Source organism: Alexandromys fortis, unplaced genomic scaffold (assembly GCF_014885135.2).
Source record: "Alexandromys fortis isolate MF-2015 unplaced genomic scaffold, M_Fortis_MF-2015_v1.1 scaffold_92, whole genome shotgun sequence".
Taxonomy (NCBI): domain Eukaryota; kingdom Metazoa; phylum Chordata; class Mammalia; order Rodentia; family Cricetidae; genus Alexandromys; species Alexandromys fortis.
In genome coordinates this window covers 5,576,490-5,590,983 of record NW_026067972.1, presented here as the reverse complement: position 1 = coordinate 5,590,983, position 14,494 = coordinate 5,576,490, and the positions used below count along the sequence as shown (strand labels likewise).

The following is a 14,494-nucleotide window of genomic DNA, read 5'->3' as shown; positions in this document are numbered from 1 at the left end:
AAGAAGAAGAAAGATCCTCAAACAGTAACAAAAGGACAAACAACAAAAACAGAAAACTAGAAGCTTTGCTAAGGAACCAAAGATAAACTCATAAGCCTGAAAGTAAACAACTACCACTTAATGCTAGACTGTGGATTAAACACCCTTAAACTTGTGTGATGCTTAATCTGTAGCATTTAGAACCTTGACACTCTTCCAGTATGCTGTGACAGTGAAATTCTCCTTGGGGACTCCAAGTTTAAGGTCTTGCTTGTCCTTACACTAACAACCATGTGCTCAATACCGTCTGGGCTTTACAGTTACTGCCTCATTCCTTCCCTCAGTGTTAGATTTAAGAATCTCCTTGGTGATAGGCACTAAACAAAAAGAAAGGCATAGTTTCCTACCTTCAAGAAGAGTATGCTATAAAAGGAGGAAGAAAGGGGGAAGAAAAAGAAACAAGTAAATCACTCTATAGCAAGTATTTTTTTAACAGTAGACACCAAGTGCTGTGCTCTGGTAACTGGCAGAGAGCAGGGTAGCACGGAAACTGACATTTTTAGTCTGGTGAGCAGTAAAGAAGATGCTGGCTAGAAAAGCAGACAACATGACACTGAATGTCTTCTCTAGCCCGCCTCTAACTCTGTTGTTGGTGTTAGGAACCTGACACACAATTCTATCTAGTGGTAAGAAGAAAAATACTGCTGAAGACCCACTACCACCACCCACAAGTTAGAAGAGAGTACTTGTTAGTTTACTACACAAAATGTTTTTGGACAGAAACTAGTTTATCTTTGTATTTGTAAACATGATTTGCTAATGTTCTTTACCTTTATGATTATGTACTGCCGGAATGTTTTTTTTTTAATATTTATTTATTTATTATGTATACAATATTCTGTCTGTGTGTATGCCTGCAGGCCAGAAGAGGGCACCAGACCCCATTACAGATGGTTGTGAGCCACCATGTGGTTGCTGGGAATTGAACTCAGGACCTTTGGAAGAGCAGGCAATGCTCTTAACCACTGAGCCATCTCTCCAGCCCCTGCCGGAATGTTTTAAACTCAAACACACACACACACACACACACACACACACACACACTTAAAGGAACTAAGCTATAAAGACTTTTTTTAAAACCCCAATGAGTTTATTTTAATTAAAAATGCAAAGGCCAGCAAGATGGCTAAGTGGATAAAGGCCCTTGCCCCAATCCTGATGACCTGAGTTAGACCCTTGGAGCCCACACGGTGGGAAAGAGAAGCTATCCTTCCACATGTGTCACCACCACCACCAGATCCATGTGACAAGGGCATGACAAAACAGGTGCGGGTAGTGACTACAAGATGGCGTTAAATGCTGGAAAGCAAACAAATACTGGACTAGACCTTAGACCTGGTCTGAAAGTAAAAAGGTAGATTTGATTTCCAGCAGCAAAAGAAGAAAGCTCTTTCAGCTTTGCAAATAGCTTATGCCTGTGGTCACAGCACTCTAGAGGCTGAGATAGGGCTGTTTCCAGACCAGTCTTACACAGCAACTCCTTTTCCCAAAACAACAACAAAACAAGTCCAAAGCAGATTAGAGGTGTATTTGCCATTCTTGATCATCATTCAATAAGAAACTTCAAACTTCCCCCAAATGAGCTGTTCTTCTGCGAGTTTTGTACTCTACTTATAATTCTCTTAGGCTTTTTATTTCCACAGTAAGTAAATTATGTAGCATTTTCCCCCTTTAGAAAAATATATGAATGTTTTGTCTGTGGGTGTCTGTGCACCACGTACATGCCAGATACCCCTGGAAAGCACTGGATCCCCTGAACAGTTGTGAGCTAGGTGGGTACTAGGTTTCAAACTGGTGTCCTCTGCAGGAGCAGTCAGTGCTCCGAGCTGCAGCGTGTTTTATTCACTTACAAATCACAAGTACGAGAACCTGGCTGGTAAAACAGAAATCAGAGTCAACTTTATTCTTCATTCTTTGATCCTTTGGAGATTTTAAGATTTCCATCATCAGGGGTTGGAGAGATGGCTCAGAGGTTAAAAAGCACTGGCTGCTCTTCTAGAGGACACTGGTTCAATTCCTAGCACCACACAGCAGCTCACAATTGTCTGTAACTCTAGTTCCCAGAGGATCTAACACAGACATACACACAAGCAAAACACCAATGCACATAAAAAATAATAAATCATCAAAAAATAATTTAAAAATTATTTCCAGCCGGGTGGTAGTGATGCATGCCAACACTCGGGAGACAGAGGCAGGTGGATCTCTGTGAGTTCAAGGCTAGCCTGGTCTACAGAGCGAGGTCCAGGACAGCCAGAGCTGGTACACAGAGAAACTGTGTTATATATGGTAAGCAAACTTTCTATATAAGATGTCACCGTAAATTCTCACCAATCTAATCCTCCCTGTTCCACTTGATAGAGCAGATTCCATTAATGGGGGTTGGAGGAGGAGAGGCACCAAAATAGGAGTGCTTTTCAGAGTAATTAAGATTCCAAAGGGGGCTTTAAGTTAATCAGGAGGGAAACCATCACTAAGAGGGCCTGACATAATTAGAGGAAGCTCTCCTGTCAGCACTCAGAGGATGAGAGAGAAGAGAGCCGCAGAGCAGGGAACTGAGGACAGCAGGCTTAGGGGCTGGAGAAGTTACCAACTGACAACGAGTAAATGGGAAACACCACATTCTATCAACCAATGATTTCAAACTAAAGAATTTGAACTCCAGCCAGGGAAGATAAGAAGACCCAGTAGCTAACTAACACCAGGGCGTCTCACGCAAGGTTTTGTCTGGTTAGTTGATTTTTAAAGCCCTATCTTGTAGTCTGACTTTAAAAACAACATTGTGGTGGTGGCTCACACCTTTAATCACAGCACTTGGGAGGCAAAGGCAGGCAGATCTCTGAGTTCAAGGCCAGCCTAGTCTATAAAGTTGAGTTCTAGGGAAACCCTGTCTTGGAAAACAAAACAATCAATCAATATAAAAATTAACTTGTTACTTTATAAAAACTGTTCAAGTCATAATTTCACTGCTTTTTCCTTGGATAACCTTAAGGTTGTACCATAGTCCTAAATGGATACAATTCTGTCTGTGTCTGGTCTGCAACTGTTGAGCATTATTGACATGTGGTAACAATGTTCAGGATGCATCTGCACAGGACCCTGTGCAGGAGAGGGGAGAACATCTGCAACCTCAAACCTTCTTGTTTTTTCAATGTTTGTTTACACATAACTAACTCCATGACTAACAGAACATCTGGGAAGGAAGACCAATTTTACATGGTAAGCATCAATGCACTAGAAGTTTATGATAGTTTCTGGTTAATGGGGCCCTTCTATTTGATAGTTATTACATCAATAACCAACAATTTAATTTTTGTCTTGGAGATTTAACACACTGAACAGACACCATTTCTTCTAAAATTGTTTCTAATGGTAGCTTTCATTAGTTTTGTTTTGCTTTTCATAAAATGAATAGAGATTCAACAGTCTTTTGGGCTGACTTTTTTTTTTTAAACCACCTGAGTTTAGTTCCTAGGATCCATATATGCATCCTATTATAGGTGAGACATACATGTTAAATGAATGCAATTTTTAAAAACTTTACGATATTTTTGTACTTTTTTGTATTTTGTAATTTCTTTCCTGAATCACTTGTTATTCCTTGGATTTTCTGAAATCCTTTCAATTAAACTTCAGCATATTCATTGATGTATATATTAATTGCATAAATAAACAAATGCAATAAATTATGGAATAAAAGGCCAAAACCAAGAAATACTGAAACTAAAATATGTGCTTTGAAGCAAGGGGGGGTTAAATTATAGAAATATAAAGTGTTACATCACATGATGGCATATAACTAATTGCAGAGCTCTGGGGGATCAGAAGTGCAAACCACCCCAGCTACACAGTAAATGAGGCCAGTCTGATCTGTAGGAGACCTTGTCTCAATTTACAAGTTGAATTAAAACAAAACAAAAATTATGGGTAAATATGTGGAACATCATAAATCTGAAATAAATTTTAAGAAAACATATGTTGTGTTTAGCACTGTGTCACTATTACCTAGAAGTGTGTGTCACAGAATATGACTGAGAGAATAATCTCCCAAACTAATCAAATTACCTTCTCTGAATTGTCACAAGTTTGGTATGAATTTGTTTAGAATGAAATAGGCTAATAAAAACTTGGGGTGCTAAGGACATGGCTCAGTGAGTAATGTGCTTGCTAGACAAGCATGAGGTCTTGAGTTCCAATCCCAGAGCCCACCTAAAGCCTGGCAGAGCAGCGTGCATCTGTAACCCTTGTGCTGCTGTGGTGAAGTGAGCAGCTGACAGGAGAGTCGTGACACTCTTCAGCCAGGTGGCTTGGTGTGCGAAGCAGTGTGCAAATGACCCTGTCTCAAGATGGAAGTTAAAGATCAATACCTAAGGTTGTCCTCTGACCTCTGCACATTTTGGTGAGTCATTTTTTGAAGTCACCAGGCATTAATTGGGGTAAAAACTGGTAATAACCCATTTCAGAGAGGGCGATCACTACTGTTCAGCACTGAAATTCATGTGTTAACACTTATCCCCATTCTTGAATTAAGACAAAATTAAGTGGATCTACATCTTTTGGGGAGCATTCAAAACTAAGGCTGGTAAAAAGAACTGAAGACTGCTCCCTTTCCTTTTCCAGGCCCAGAGTTCCATAGCACAACAGTAAGGGAGAGGGAAGAGAAACACATACAGCCCAGCTGGGAGAAAATGAGACCACCTGCATCATCCCTGGACTTCATCTGCTTAAATTCCTCTTTAAGTTACTACTCAGAATTCACTCATTTATTTCCTTTAGACAATGTCATAATAGATATAATACCTACTGACAGATGGGATAGAACCAGAACTCTATGGTACAAATGAACACTTACAACACTTGTGTTCCCTGCAGAGAAAATGAAAGCCAGCTATGGATGAAATGAAGCAGAAGTCAAATTATATTCATACATGCACTTAATTGGAAAACAAGCAGAAAATGTGTAAGGAGCCCTAGACACCATGTGACAATCCAAACAAATCAAGAACTACTTTCTCAATAAAAGGGATTACAAAACAGTGCTGCCAAACCAAACTAAAGGCAGCACAAAATGCAGAACAGATGGAACAACAAACATCTTGACTAATCGTGTTTCTACCTTGCTCAGGTATATAACCATTTTTGAGATTTTTATTTTAAGGATTTCTCACCCACATTCCCTTACTTAACCTAAGTAAAAATACAAGCACAGCCAGCCTGGCAATGCTAACACAAGTTAATGAAAAGCCCTGTAGGTTAAGAAAGAATTGCAGTTAAATACCAGTGGTGTCTTAAAAGGTAGTTGTAAGGAGTAATTCATACCGAAAAATAGAAGAATCAACTTTACAGTAGATGCTTAAATGAATAGGCTTAGGATGAGCAGGTTTTCAAAAGGAAAAATACATTATAGTAGTACATTTGTAAACCAGGAGATATTCTATAGCAAGTGTACAATTCAGTGATAGAATTGTCAAAATTGTTGTCAAGTATTTCACATTCTGCACCATATCTGACACGTTTTGATCTTTTGTTTTTTTTCATAAGTTGGATTTCTCCACTAGACAGCGTTACCCCAAATGAACAAAATTTTACTTTATTTCGACTTGCTATGATTCAAATGTGATTGGAATTCTTAAAAGTCTACTTATAAAGCTGTTTGCTATTTATAGACTGGTAGGTAAATGTTACTACAATACTATGCGAAAACAGGAAAAAACGGCAGGCTTAAAGATTCTAATAAACTATTATGTGCGAGCGTCAAAATACATTTCAATGTTCACCGCTTAATCGCAATTAATACGACGCTAGCGATAACTGTTTTTGAGTATTCAACTCTTATGTTCGGTAGAACAAGCGTGCTCAACTTTACTGAATAGCACACACCATTTCAGCAACACAAAAGCGCTGTCCACGCCGTATTACAGGAAAATAACTTAAGTTCTCTTTGGTCAGCCTTCAATAACCCGAAACACTCCCGTTCCAAAAACCAACCTCTCTCATTCTTCAGCCCTGAAATGAAAAACTTCCATCCACTGAGAACAAAAACGGAGAACGCACAGAAACCCGCGGAGGCAGAAGGCCGCGAGAGAGGACCCCTCCGATCGGGTTCTGCGTTCTCCCAGGTGACATCATTTCACCTGCGTCTTGGCCAGGCAGGGGCGGGCCGGTCCCCCGCCGCGGCGGGAACAAAGAGCGCCGGGCTGCCGGGGAAACCTTCGCCAAGCGCGGCCCGCCGGCTCCCAACTTCCCGCAGCCAGTACCGCCCTCACGCGGAAGCCAACGGCCTCCGCGGCCAATACCTGCGAGGGGAGGCTCCGCCCTGCGGGGCTGCTCCCGCCGCTCCGGGCCGGGCCGCTGCCTCCTATTGTGACCGCTCGCCCCACCCGCGGCCAGCTCGCCAGAGCCACCGTCCCCGGGCGTGCTCGCCCCCGGAACCTGGGTTCCGACTGAGGCGCTGTCACGGCGCTTCCTTCCGCCTGGCACCATCACACGGGCCTCGCCAGGAAACCACGGCTCCACGCCCAGCCCTGAAGCAGCCGGCTAGCGCCTCGGAAGCCTCATGCTCTCCGCCCAGCGTCCCAACCGCCCCGGCCTCCTGAGACCAGCCGCCAGCAGCAGCTGCACGAGGGGGGCCCCGCCCCGCTGCACCCCGCCTCACTGCACCCCGCCTCGGCGCTCGCGGACCGGCACCGGCCGCGCCGGCGCAGTAGCTAGCGCTGCGCGCGCAGGAGATACCCCAGGCGCTAGGTCTCCCACCTCTGGATTCCGGACGCCTGCCCCTCCCCACGGCCGCACAGACCTCGCCAGCCAAACACAGAACCGCCAGAGAGCTCCGCCTCTTCCCCCGCGCCGAGCCCCCTTTGTTTCCACCCGCGGGGGCGGGGCTGCACGTCCAGGCCGCTCGGGCCAGTTCCGGCAACAGAGCTGGTGCGCAGCGCTCCTGCGCAGCCCCGCCCTGGACCAGCACTGGAAAGTGGAGAGGTGGGGCAGCGCTTTCCAGCGCCCGCTCCAGCCAGCAACTCAGCAGCGGAACAGTAAATCTCACAATATGTATTACGAAAGAAATAGGAATTTTTATTGATGTAGACATAGGGTCTCACAACAGAGCAAATAGGCTTGTATCTAACTTGTCCGATCCTCAGGACGAATCTGATAAATCTGGCTCACGATTGAATTCAAGACCCAAAAGAGAATGACAAACCCTATAAATACAAGGAAAAAGATTGCGGAACGTCATTGGAAATTATGAAAGCAGTGGCCTTTTTAAGCAGATACAAATTGGAAGTCTTTAAAAGTTGATATTTAAAAGGTAAAGTGAAACTACAAAGGAGCAATGAGCAGAAAACCCAGACTCCACAGGGCATGGCGGTCTCATACACTGGGAAGCTGAGAAAGGACTTCTGAGAGGTTGCGGTCCTCCTGTACTACTGTATAGAAATTCGTTGAATGGAAATTGAAATTGATGGATGGAAAAGGTGGGGGTAGGAGGAGGGGAAAGAAGACAGAAAGGAAATCAAGCCAGACTCTACTTCCTTAGACTGCTTAAACCTTTCTCCTTTCTTCTGCGTCTCAGTGGCATCGGTAGGGTAACATAAACAAAACTAAAATGTTTTGGACCTTATACATTGCTGGTTAATAACACCATATGGTAACTGTGTATATCTGTCATCGGTATCAGACTGAACACCTATTGTGTTCTATTGTGACCCTAAATCCAATGCCCACAATTTCAGGTGCTTAGCAACTGCGGAGTCAAAATTCTAGCAATAATTGTACCACAGAGAAGCAGGAATGAGCTAGCAGGTCCCTGTGAAGCTCTGGCTGCCTCTCCTGGGGTTAAAGGCGACTAGAGGCACTGCCCCTCCACAAAGCTTCTAAATGTTTCCTTAACTCCCAAATCTGATAAAAACATAGCAAGTGGCATGCTTTTCATGAGGGACAACAGACAACCTTAATGTGGTGGGGCTGAAATATCTGAGTCGTAGTTCAACAATAGTCCTGCTAAGCCTTTATTTGCTTTCTTTTTGTACAATGGCAGTGCTGCTTTAAAAACAAAACATAAAAACAAAAGTAAAAACAAAACAATCTTTCTATAGTGGGAAGTTTCTACAACTGCACAGCCCAGAGGGAAAGAAAAATAAGGATTTTAATTAGGGCTTCACTGAATCTGGAGATGGATGACAAGGCAATGACAGCTTGATAATGTTGAGTCCTCCAACACCTGAGCAAGGTGACGCATTCTCCTTGCTGAGCTCAAGTGTTTCTCAATGATGCTTCACAATATTCTGTAACTGTCTTGACATTTTAGTTCTTGGGTTTATTCCAAATGTTTCCTCTAATTCAGTTATTAAATAATATCAACACTTGAGGCCTTTTAAAAATATACAGTCCTGTTTAAATTCTGAATATTCAGCCAAAAATAATAAATCTCCTTAGTTTTTTTTTCCTTGCCAACATATATCCATCTTAGTGTCTTACTGAACTAGCCGGTAATTACTCTCCAGTGCAGAGGGAAATTGCTAGGGTAAGACCTTGTTTCTCATATGTAAATCTCTACTAAACAACTGTCAACATTGACGTATGGAGTTTTTGGTAGATCCTGTTAATAACTTAAGAAATGTCTTCTATTTCTAATTTGCTGAAAATGCATGTAAATGGTTGCTTCATTTTGCCAAAACTTTCTTTGTACATCATATTTTTTGTTGTTAATGTATAAATTACATTGGTTGAGTTTTGGCTATTGAACCAACTTTATATTGCTAATAAATCCATTTTGGTTTTATTATATTGTCCTTTTAAAATATTGGTGGATTTGGTCTGCTTGTATTCTTTTAGACTTTTACTTTGTGCATACCTATAATTTTCCATTTTTAATGTCCAGATTTTATTACAAATATTTTTGTTAGGTTTAGGAAGGATCAGACAGAGTCAGTCTCTCTCTCTCTCTCTCTCTCTCTCTCTCTCTCTCTCTCTCTCTCCTGTGCTCTAGAAATGAATGAAGGTCTGTAGGACCAGTGTACCATACCTTCTCTAAACATCTAAACATTTGGGAAAATTCATTGACTACCAACCTGTACCTGGAATTAGAAAAGCTTTAGATGCTTAGTCTTTATTTCTAACTAAGAAGAAAAAAACTATAATATTAGGATAGATGAGCATGCAGGTACACACACACACACACAACACAGAAGTGTTCACAATCTGCTTTAGGAAAACTACACCCAATCGTGAATTTGGAAAGCATTATAAATATATTCTCAAACAACAATAATTACAAGATTAGAGAAGTACTACTTTATACTGTCAAGTGGTAAACATAAAATCTGTTTTCCAGATTAATTTGCTTTATTACATACTAAGGACTATCAAGATAATGGTTATCTGAAGAACTGATCTATGAAAAAGGCCATTGAGGCTACAGGCCATATTTTTTCTGTTTAAATATTTGTATGATAAAATAAAGCAGTATTTATTAGATGCCGATTTCCCTCACTGAACTGTAAGTCCTTTGAAGGCAGTTCATTTCTACTTGTCTGACACAGATGCCCATGATGGAGAGATGCTGGATGGCAAAAAAGTTCAAGGAGAGAAAAAAAGGTCATGTCCTATTTTAAGACATTAAAAGCCTGATTAAGAAATGCACATGAAGAATCACTTGTGGCTCAAGCAGCCGTCCTCCAGTAACTCACCAAAATGACAAACACAAATGGAAAGAGGAGGGGTGGCGCCCAGACGTGTGGCTAACTGAATCCACAAAAAGCCTGAGAAAGCTTGGGAAAGAATGGAGTGAAGCATGTTTTCTTGGTAGCAGAAATTTCTTGGGTCTGCTCCGCTTGCTAGAGGCAAGCAAGCGCTCTCATCTAAGAGAGGCTTCCTGACTTAGCTTCAGCTGCAAAACCCTGCAGCTCATTAAGAGGTCGTGCCACGAAACACTTAAATGGTGTTGACGAAAAGCTGAAGGCATGCTTTTCAGTTTTCAGCCGTAGCAGGAAAAAAAGTTGTGCTGTTTTAAAATGCCGGCTTTCTGGGCCGTCCTGCCAGGGCAAACTCTGACTGAGGCAGGAGGGCCGACTACAGGGAGAGGAACTTGACTGTTGTCTATTGTAGCTCGCTGGCTGGCAGGGACCTTGAAACGCCATAGAATTGTGGCTATAAACACGGCTACAGCCTGTATCTCCGCCATGAGGCTGGAAAGCTAAGGAATGGACTGGATCTACCTGGCAAAGCCACAGCTTTAATCCTACTCATATTGCTCAGTAATTTAAAGGCTCGTGTGGTCAGAAAAAGAGAGATATACAGTAAAGAGATTCAAAGACAAAGAAAATTTTTAAATGATTTACAGTGTGTTGAAAATAATATGCAAACTAAAAGTTAAAATTCTTTAAAAAAAAAAGTAAGAAAAAGAGAAGTTGTGTGTGGTAGTACACGCCTTTAATCCCAACACTTGGGAGGCAGAGGGAGATTGACCTCTGTGACTTCAAGGTGTGGTAGCACACGCCTTTAATCCCAGTGCCTAGAAGGCAGAGACAAACAGATCTCTGTGAGTTCAAGGTGTGGTAGCAAACACCTTTAATCCCAATGCCTGGGAGGCAGAGACAGGCAGATCTCTGAGAGTTCAAGGAGAGCCTGGTCTACAGAGTTATTCCAGGTCAAAGAGATACAGAGAATATAAAATTAAAAATAAACGAAATAGAGGTTAAAATAAAGCGTACAAAGATGGAAAATACACAGAGAATCTTGATACTGTATACTATTATGCTCTCTTTGAATTGTTTGAATGCTGAGGAAGGAGCAACAGCTGCCAAAAGATATTTGTTTATAAATGCTGCTGAACTAATCCAACGTAGAGATTTTGATGCCTTGACTTTGAAATTTGGATCTAAGGACATGATACTTTGGAAAGGAGTTTCTTTTTTTGTTTTCACAGAGGATGAGACCCTGTTCATTTCTTCTATTCCGATATGGTATGATGGACCACGCCCTCCTGAACGGTTGCTGTGAATACCTTCAGAAAATTGCTTCGCTCAACTGCCAACTGAGATGAAACTAGCACACAGGTTATACCATGAAAGACCTAATTAACGACGCCCCCATTCAGCAGGAAGCAGTTTGGAGAGAAAAAACTGCGCCCATGTTCCCAAATATGGTTTATAAATGTTCTTTTACATTTAAAGGGGGATATGATATAGATATGAATAATTTGCATTAGTATAGATTTTGCTTTATTGATAGAGATTTAAGGTCAATTTTGAATGTATATAGGTTGTTAATGAATAATCATTAATAGTAGTTAAGCTTGTAGTTATGTTAGTTAAGATTTTCTAGATGTGCATAGATATATTTTAGATAGGCATTCTTCATATTTTTCAAAGATTATAGAATATGGCATTTTAAATGTTTTAATAACTTAGGACTTTTCATGACAATGAGACACTCTGCTCCTGGCAGCACCAATCTACTTCAAGAGGAAGATGGGCATCGAAGAGGATCCTTATGGAGTTTGATAGCCATTTGGGCAAGAAACTGCTCTTGCCTGGACTATTGCATAAACTGGACACAGAGAACCCGCAGAGAGAGGACTGCTGAACTTGCCTAAAGGTGAGATGATCTTTCGGGGTTCCTGATTCATGAAAGAGTCTGCAAGACATTCTTCAGGACAAGCAGATAGTGACTGCCTTTGAAATTTCCTGCTTTGTGGAAATGTCTGCTGGAAACTATGGGCCTGTAGGCCGAAGATGGATGCCCCAACGGTACAGAGGAACTTTGGGTGACTGTCCAGGCAGCGAGATGTCTCTGTCATTTCTAGAGCTTTGGATGTTAAGTTAAAGCCTTCTTTTTTTTTTTTTTTTTTTTTATTGTTTAAACAGAAAAAGAGGAAGTGATGTGGGAGTGTCATATCAATCTGTTGATTTCATTGGCTGAGCAATAAAGAAACTGCTGGCCCTGATAGGTTAAAAGATAGGTGGGCGGAATAAACAGAATAGAATTCTGGGCGGAAGAGGAAGTGAGGTCAGACTCTGCTCTGCTTCCAGAGAGACTCTGCTCTCCGGAGCAGAGACGCCATGCTCAACTCTCCCAGGATGGACAGAGGCTAGAATCTTCCCGGTAAGCGCACCTTGGGGTGCTTACACACATTATTAAAAATGGGCTAGTCCAGGTGCGAGAATTAGCCTGTAAGGGCTAGAGTTCATGGGCCAAGCAGTTCTTAAATGAATACAGTTTGCGTGTTGTTATTTCGGGCATGAGCTAGCCAAGCGGCCGGGGTGTTGGGGACGCAGCCCCACCGCTCATATTTCAACAGAGGGGCACTCGCTATGTTCTCTACGGAATTACTCCTTTGGCCACGTAATGCAAATCTACAAGAAGGGTGATATTGCAGCCGTCAGGGAAATGGCCACTGCTGTTCATAAAGGAATGGCCCATATGTGTTACCATGGCAAAACCGGAAGGGTCTACAATGTTACCCAGCATGCCGTGGGCATCATTGTAAACAGCTAAGGGCAAGATTCTTGCCAAGATAAATGTTCGGACTGAGGACATCACGCACTCAAAGAGCAGAGATGGCTTCCTGAAGCGGGTGAAGAGAAAGGAAGCCAAAGAAAAGGGCACCTGGGTTCAGCCGAAGCATCAGCCTGCTCCACCCAGAGAAGCACACTTTTGTGAGCTGCTGTAGCCCATTCCATACAAATTCATGACCTAATGTATAAAAAGAAAAAAAGGACCTGGACTGTAAAGTATTTTTCTTAAGTTGAAGTGTGGTGTCTCCTCCCTGAAAGAAAATGTCGAAACAAATTTTAATTGTAATAGTTTACTGTTTCTTTCCTATTCAAATTTTACCAAATTTGTCCTGCTGAATGATTTGACTTAATGTACAGAAAATATACTCTTGATTGAAGGAGGGGAGAAAGGAAGGAAGGAGAAAGAGGAAAAAAAGGAAAAGAGAGAGAAAGGGAAAGGAAAGAAAGAGAGAGAGAGAGAGAGAGAGAGAGAGAGAGAGAGAGAGAGAGAAGGAGAGAAGGCAGAGGGGAGAGAGGGAGGGAGGGAAAGAAAAATCACCTGTCTAGCCAGAAATGGTGCCACAAATCTTAAATCCCAGAATTTAAGAGGCAAAGACTCTATGAAAAGAAGTGAGCCTGGTCCATACAGTGAGTTCAGGATAGCCATGGTTGCATATTGAGACCCTTCTCAAAAGAAAGGAATCAGTTGTCCTAATACTGAAAAAACGTTCATATGGAAAATACCCATGTAGATATCCAGGGCAAGGCCTTCTTGCTGGAAGCCTCTGAATTCTAATGGTTAATACTGTCAGGAGTTGAGCTGTTCTCACATCCACTGCCAGATATCCTGATGGTGACCCTGATCCAACAAACTCAACCTCTATTCTCGAGTTAGTGGTCTTTTGTTTGTGGCCTAATGTCCTATTAATCACTCTACCCTGCAGTTATGTACCTACCTGATTCTTCTGCCTAAACTGAGTCTTAATAAAATTTGACAAGAGACACATGAGCTACATGCTACATGTAGTTAATAGTTCAATTGCTAAGTAAATATATCACTGAAGTGGTAACTCCATTTTTCTCAATAGGCAACCTCCTAAGGAGAAATGGGGCATAAAATTTTAAGGAAAGGGGGGAAATAGGTGGGAGAAAACCCAACAATAATAAAATACTTCAAAACTTTTCATGAAGTTTTGCTTACTCTCATCCCTAAAAGTATTTTTTCTACTAAAATCAGGTGAAAACCTGGTAAGATGAAAGCTTATAAAGAATGAACAGAACAGCCTAGCCTAACAAGCAGGCCAAGACTACACTACAAACCATCCACATAAGCAGTTTCACAAGAAATGTTAACACAGGAAAATTTAATTAGTAGCAACTTCCAATTACAGTTGCTAAAACCCAGAAGGGGGCAGCAAAGGCCCATCCAAACCCAAGCGCTCTGAAAGTCTAAGAAGCCCTCCTGGGCTTTAGGGCAGTGAGTGAGTGCAAACACTGTGAAGTGAGGGACTGTAGAGGAAGGACCACAGCCACTAGCATAATGGAGAACAGCTAGTGAGGATGAGAGGGGGTGGAAGAAAACCCAGGCTGAAGAGCCATCCGCCAAGGAACTCAAGATTACTAACCTTGCATGCCCAGAACCAACAGAGTGAGAACAGGAAAACAGATCGTATGAGACATAGAAAGCTACAGCACATGTATGTATGGTGCAGCATGTCTCTCTACGACAAGATGTATGGAAAAGAACTGACCCTGAAGCAATCAGGTTTCCTCTGCATTGACTGCTAAAAATACATACCCTTAGCCGGGCACTGGTGGCACACGCCTTTAATCCCAGCACTAGGGAGGCAGAGGCAGGCGGATCTCTGTGAGTTTGAGGCTAGCCTGTTCTACAAGAGCTAGTTCCAAGACAGTCTCAAAGTCTACACAAAGAAACCCTGTCTCTAAAAACCAAATTTATA

General features: G+C 42.1%; 1 protein-coding gene across 1 annotated transcript in view; it reads right to left on the bottom strand.

Moving 5' to 3' along the window:
- Window positions 1-14,494, bottom strand: part of Rnf38 (ring finger protein 38) — a 106,747-nt gene that overhangs the window by 30,670 nt on the left and 61,583 nt on the right. The gene's annotated exons all lie outside the window — the stretch shown is intronic.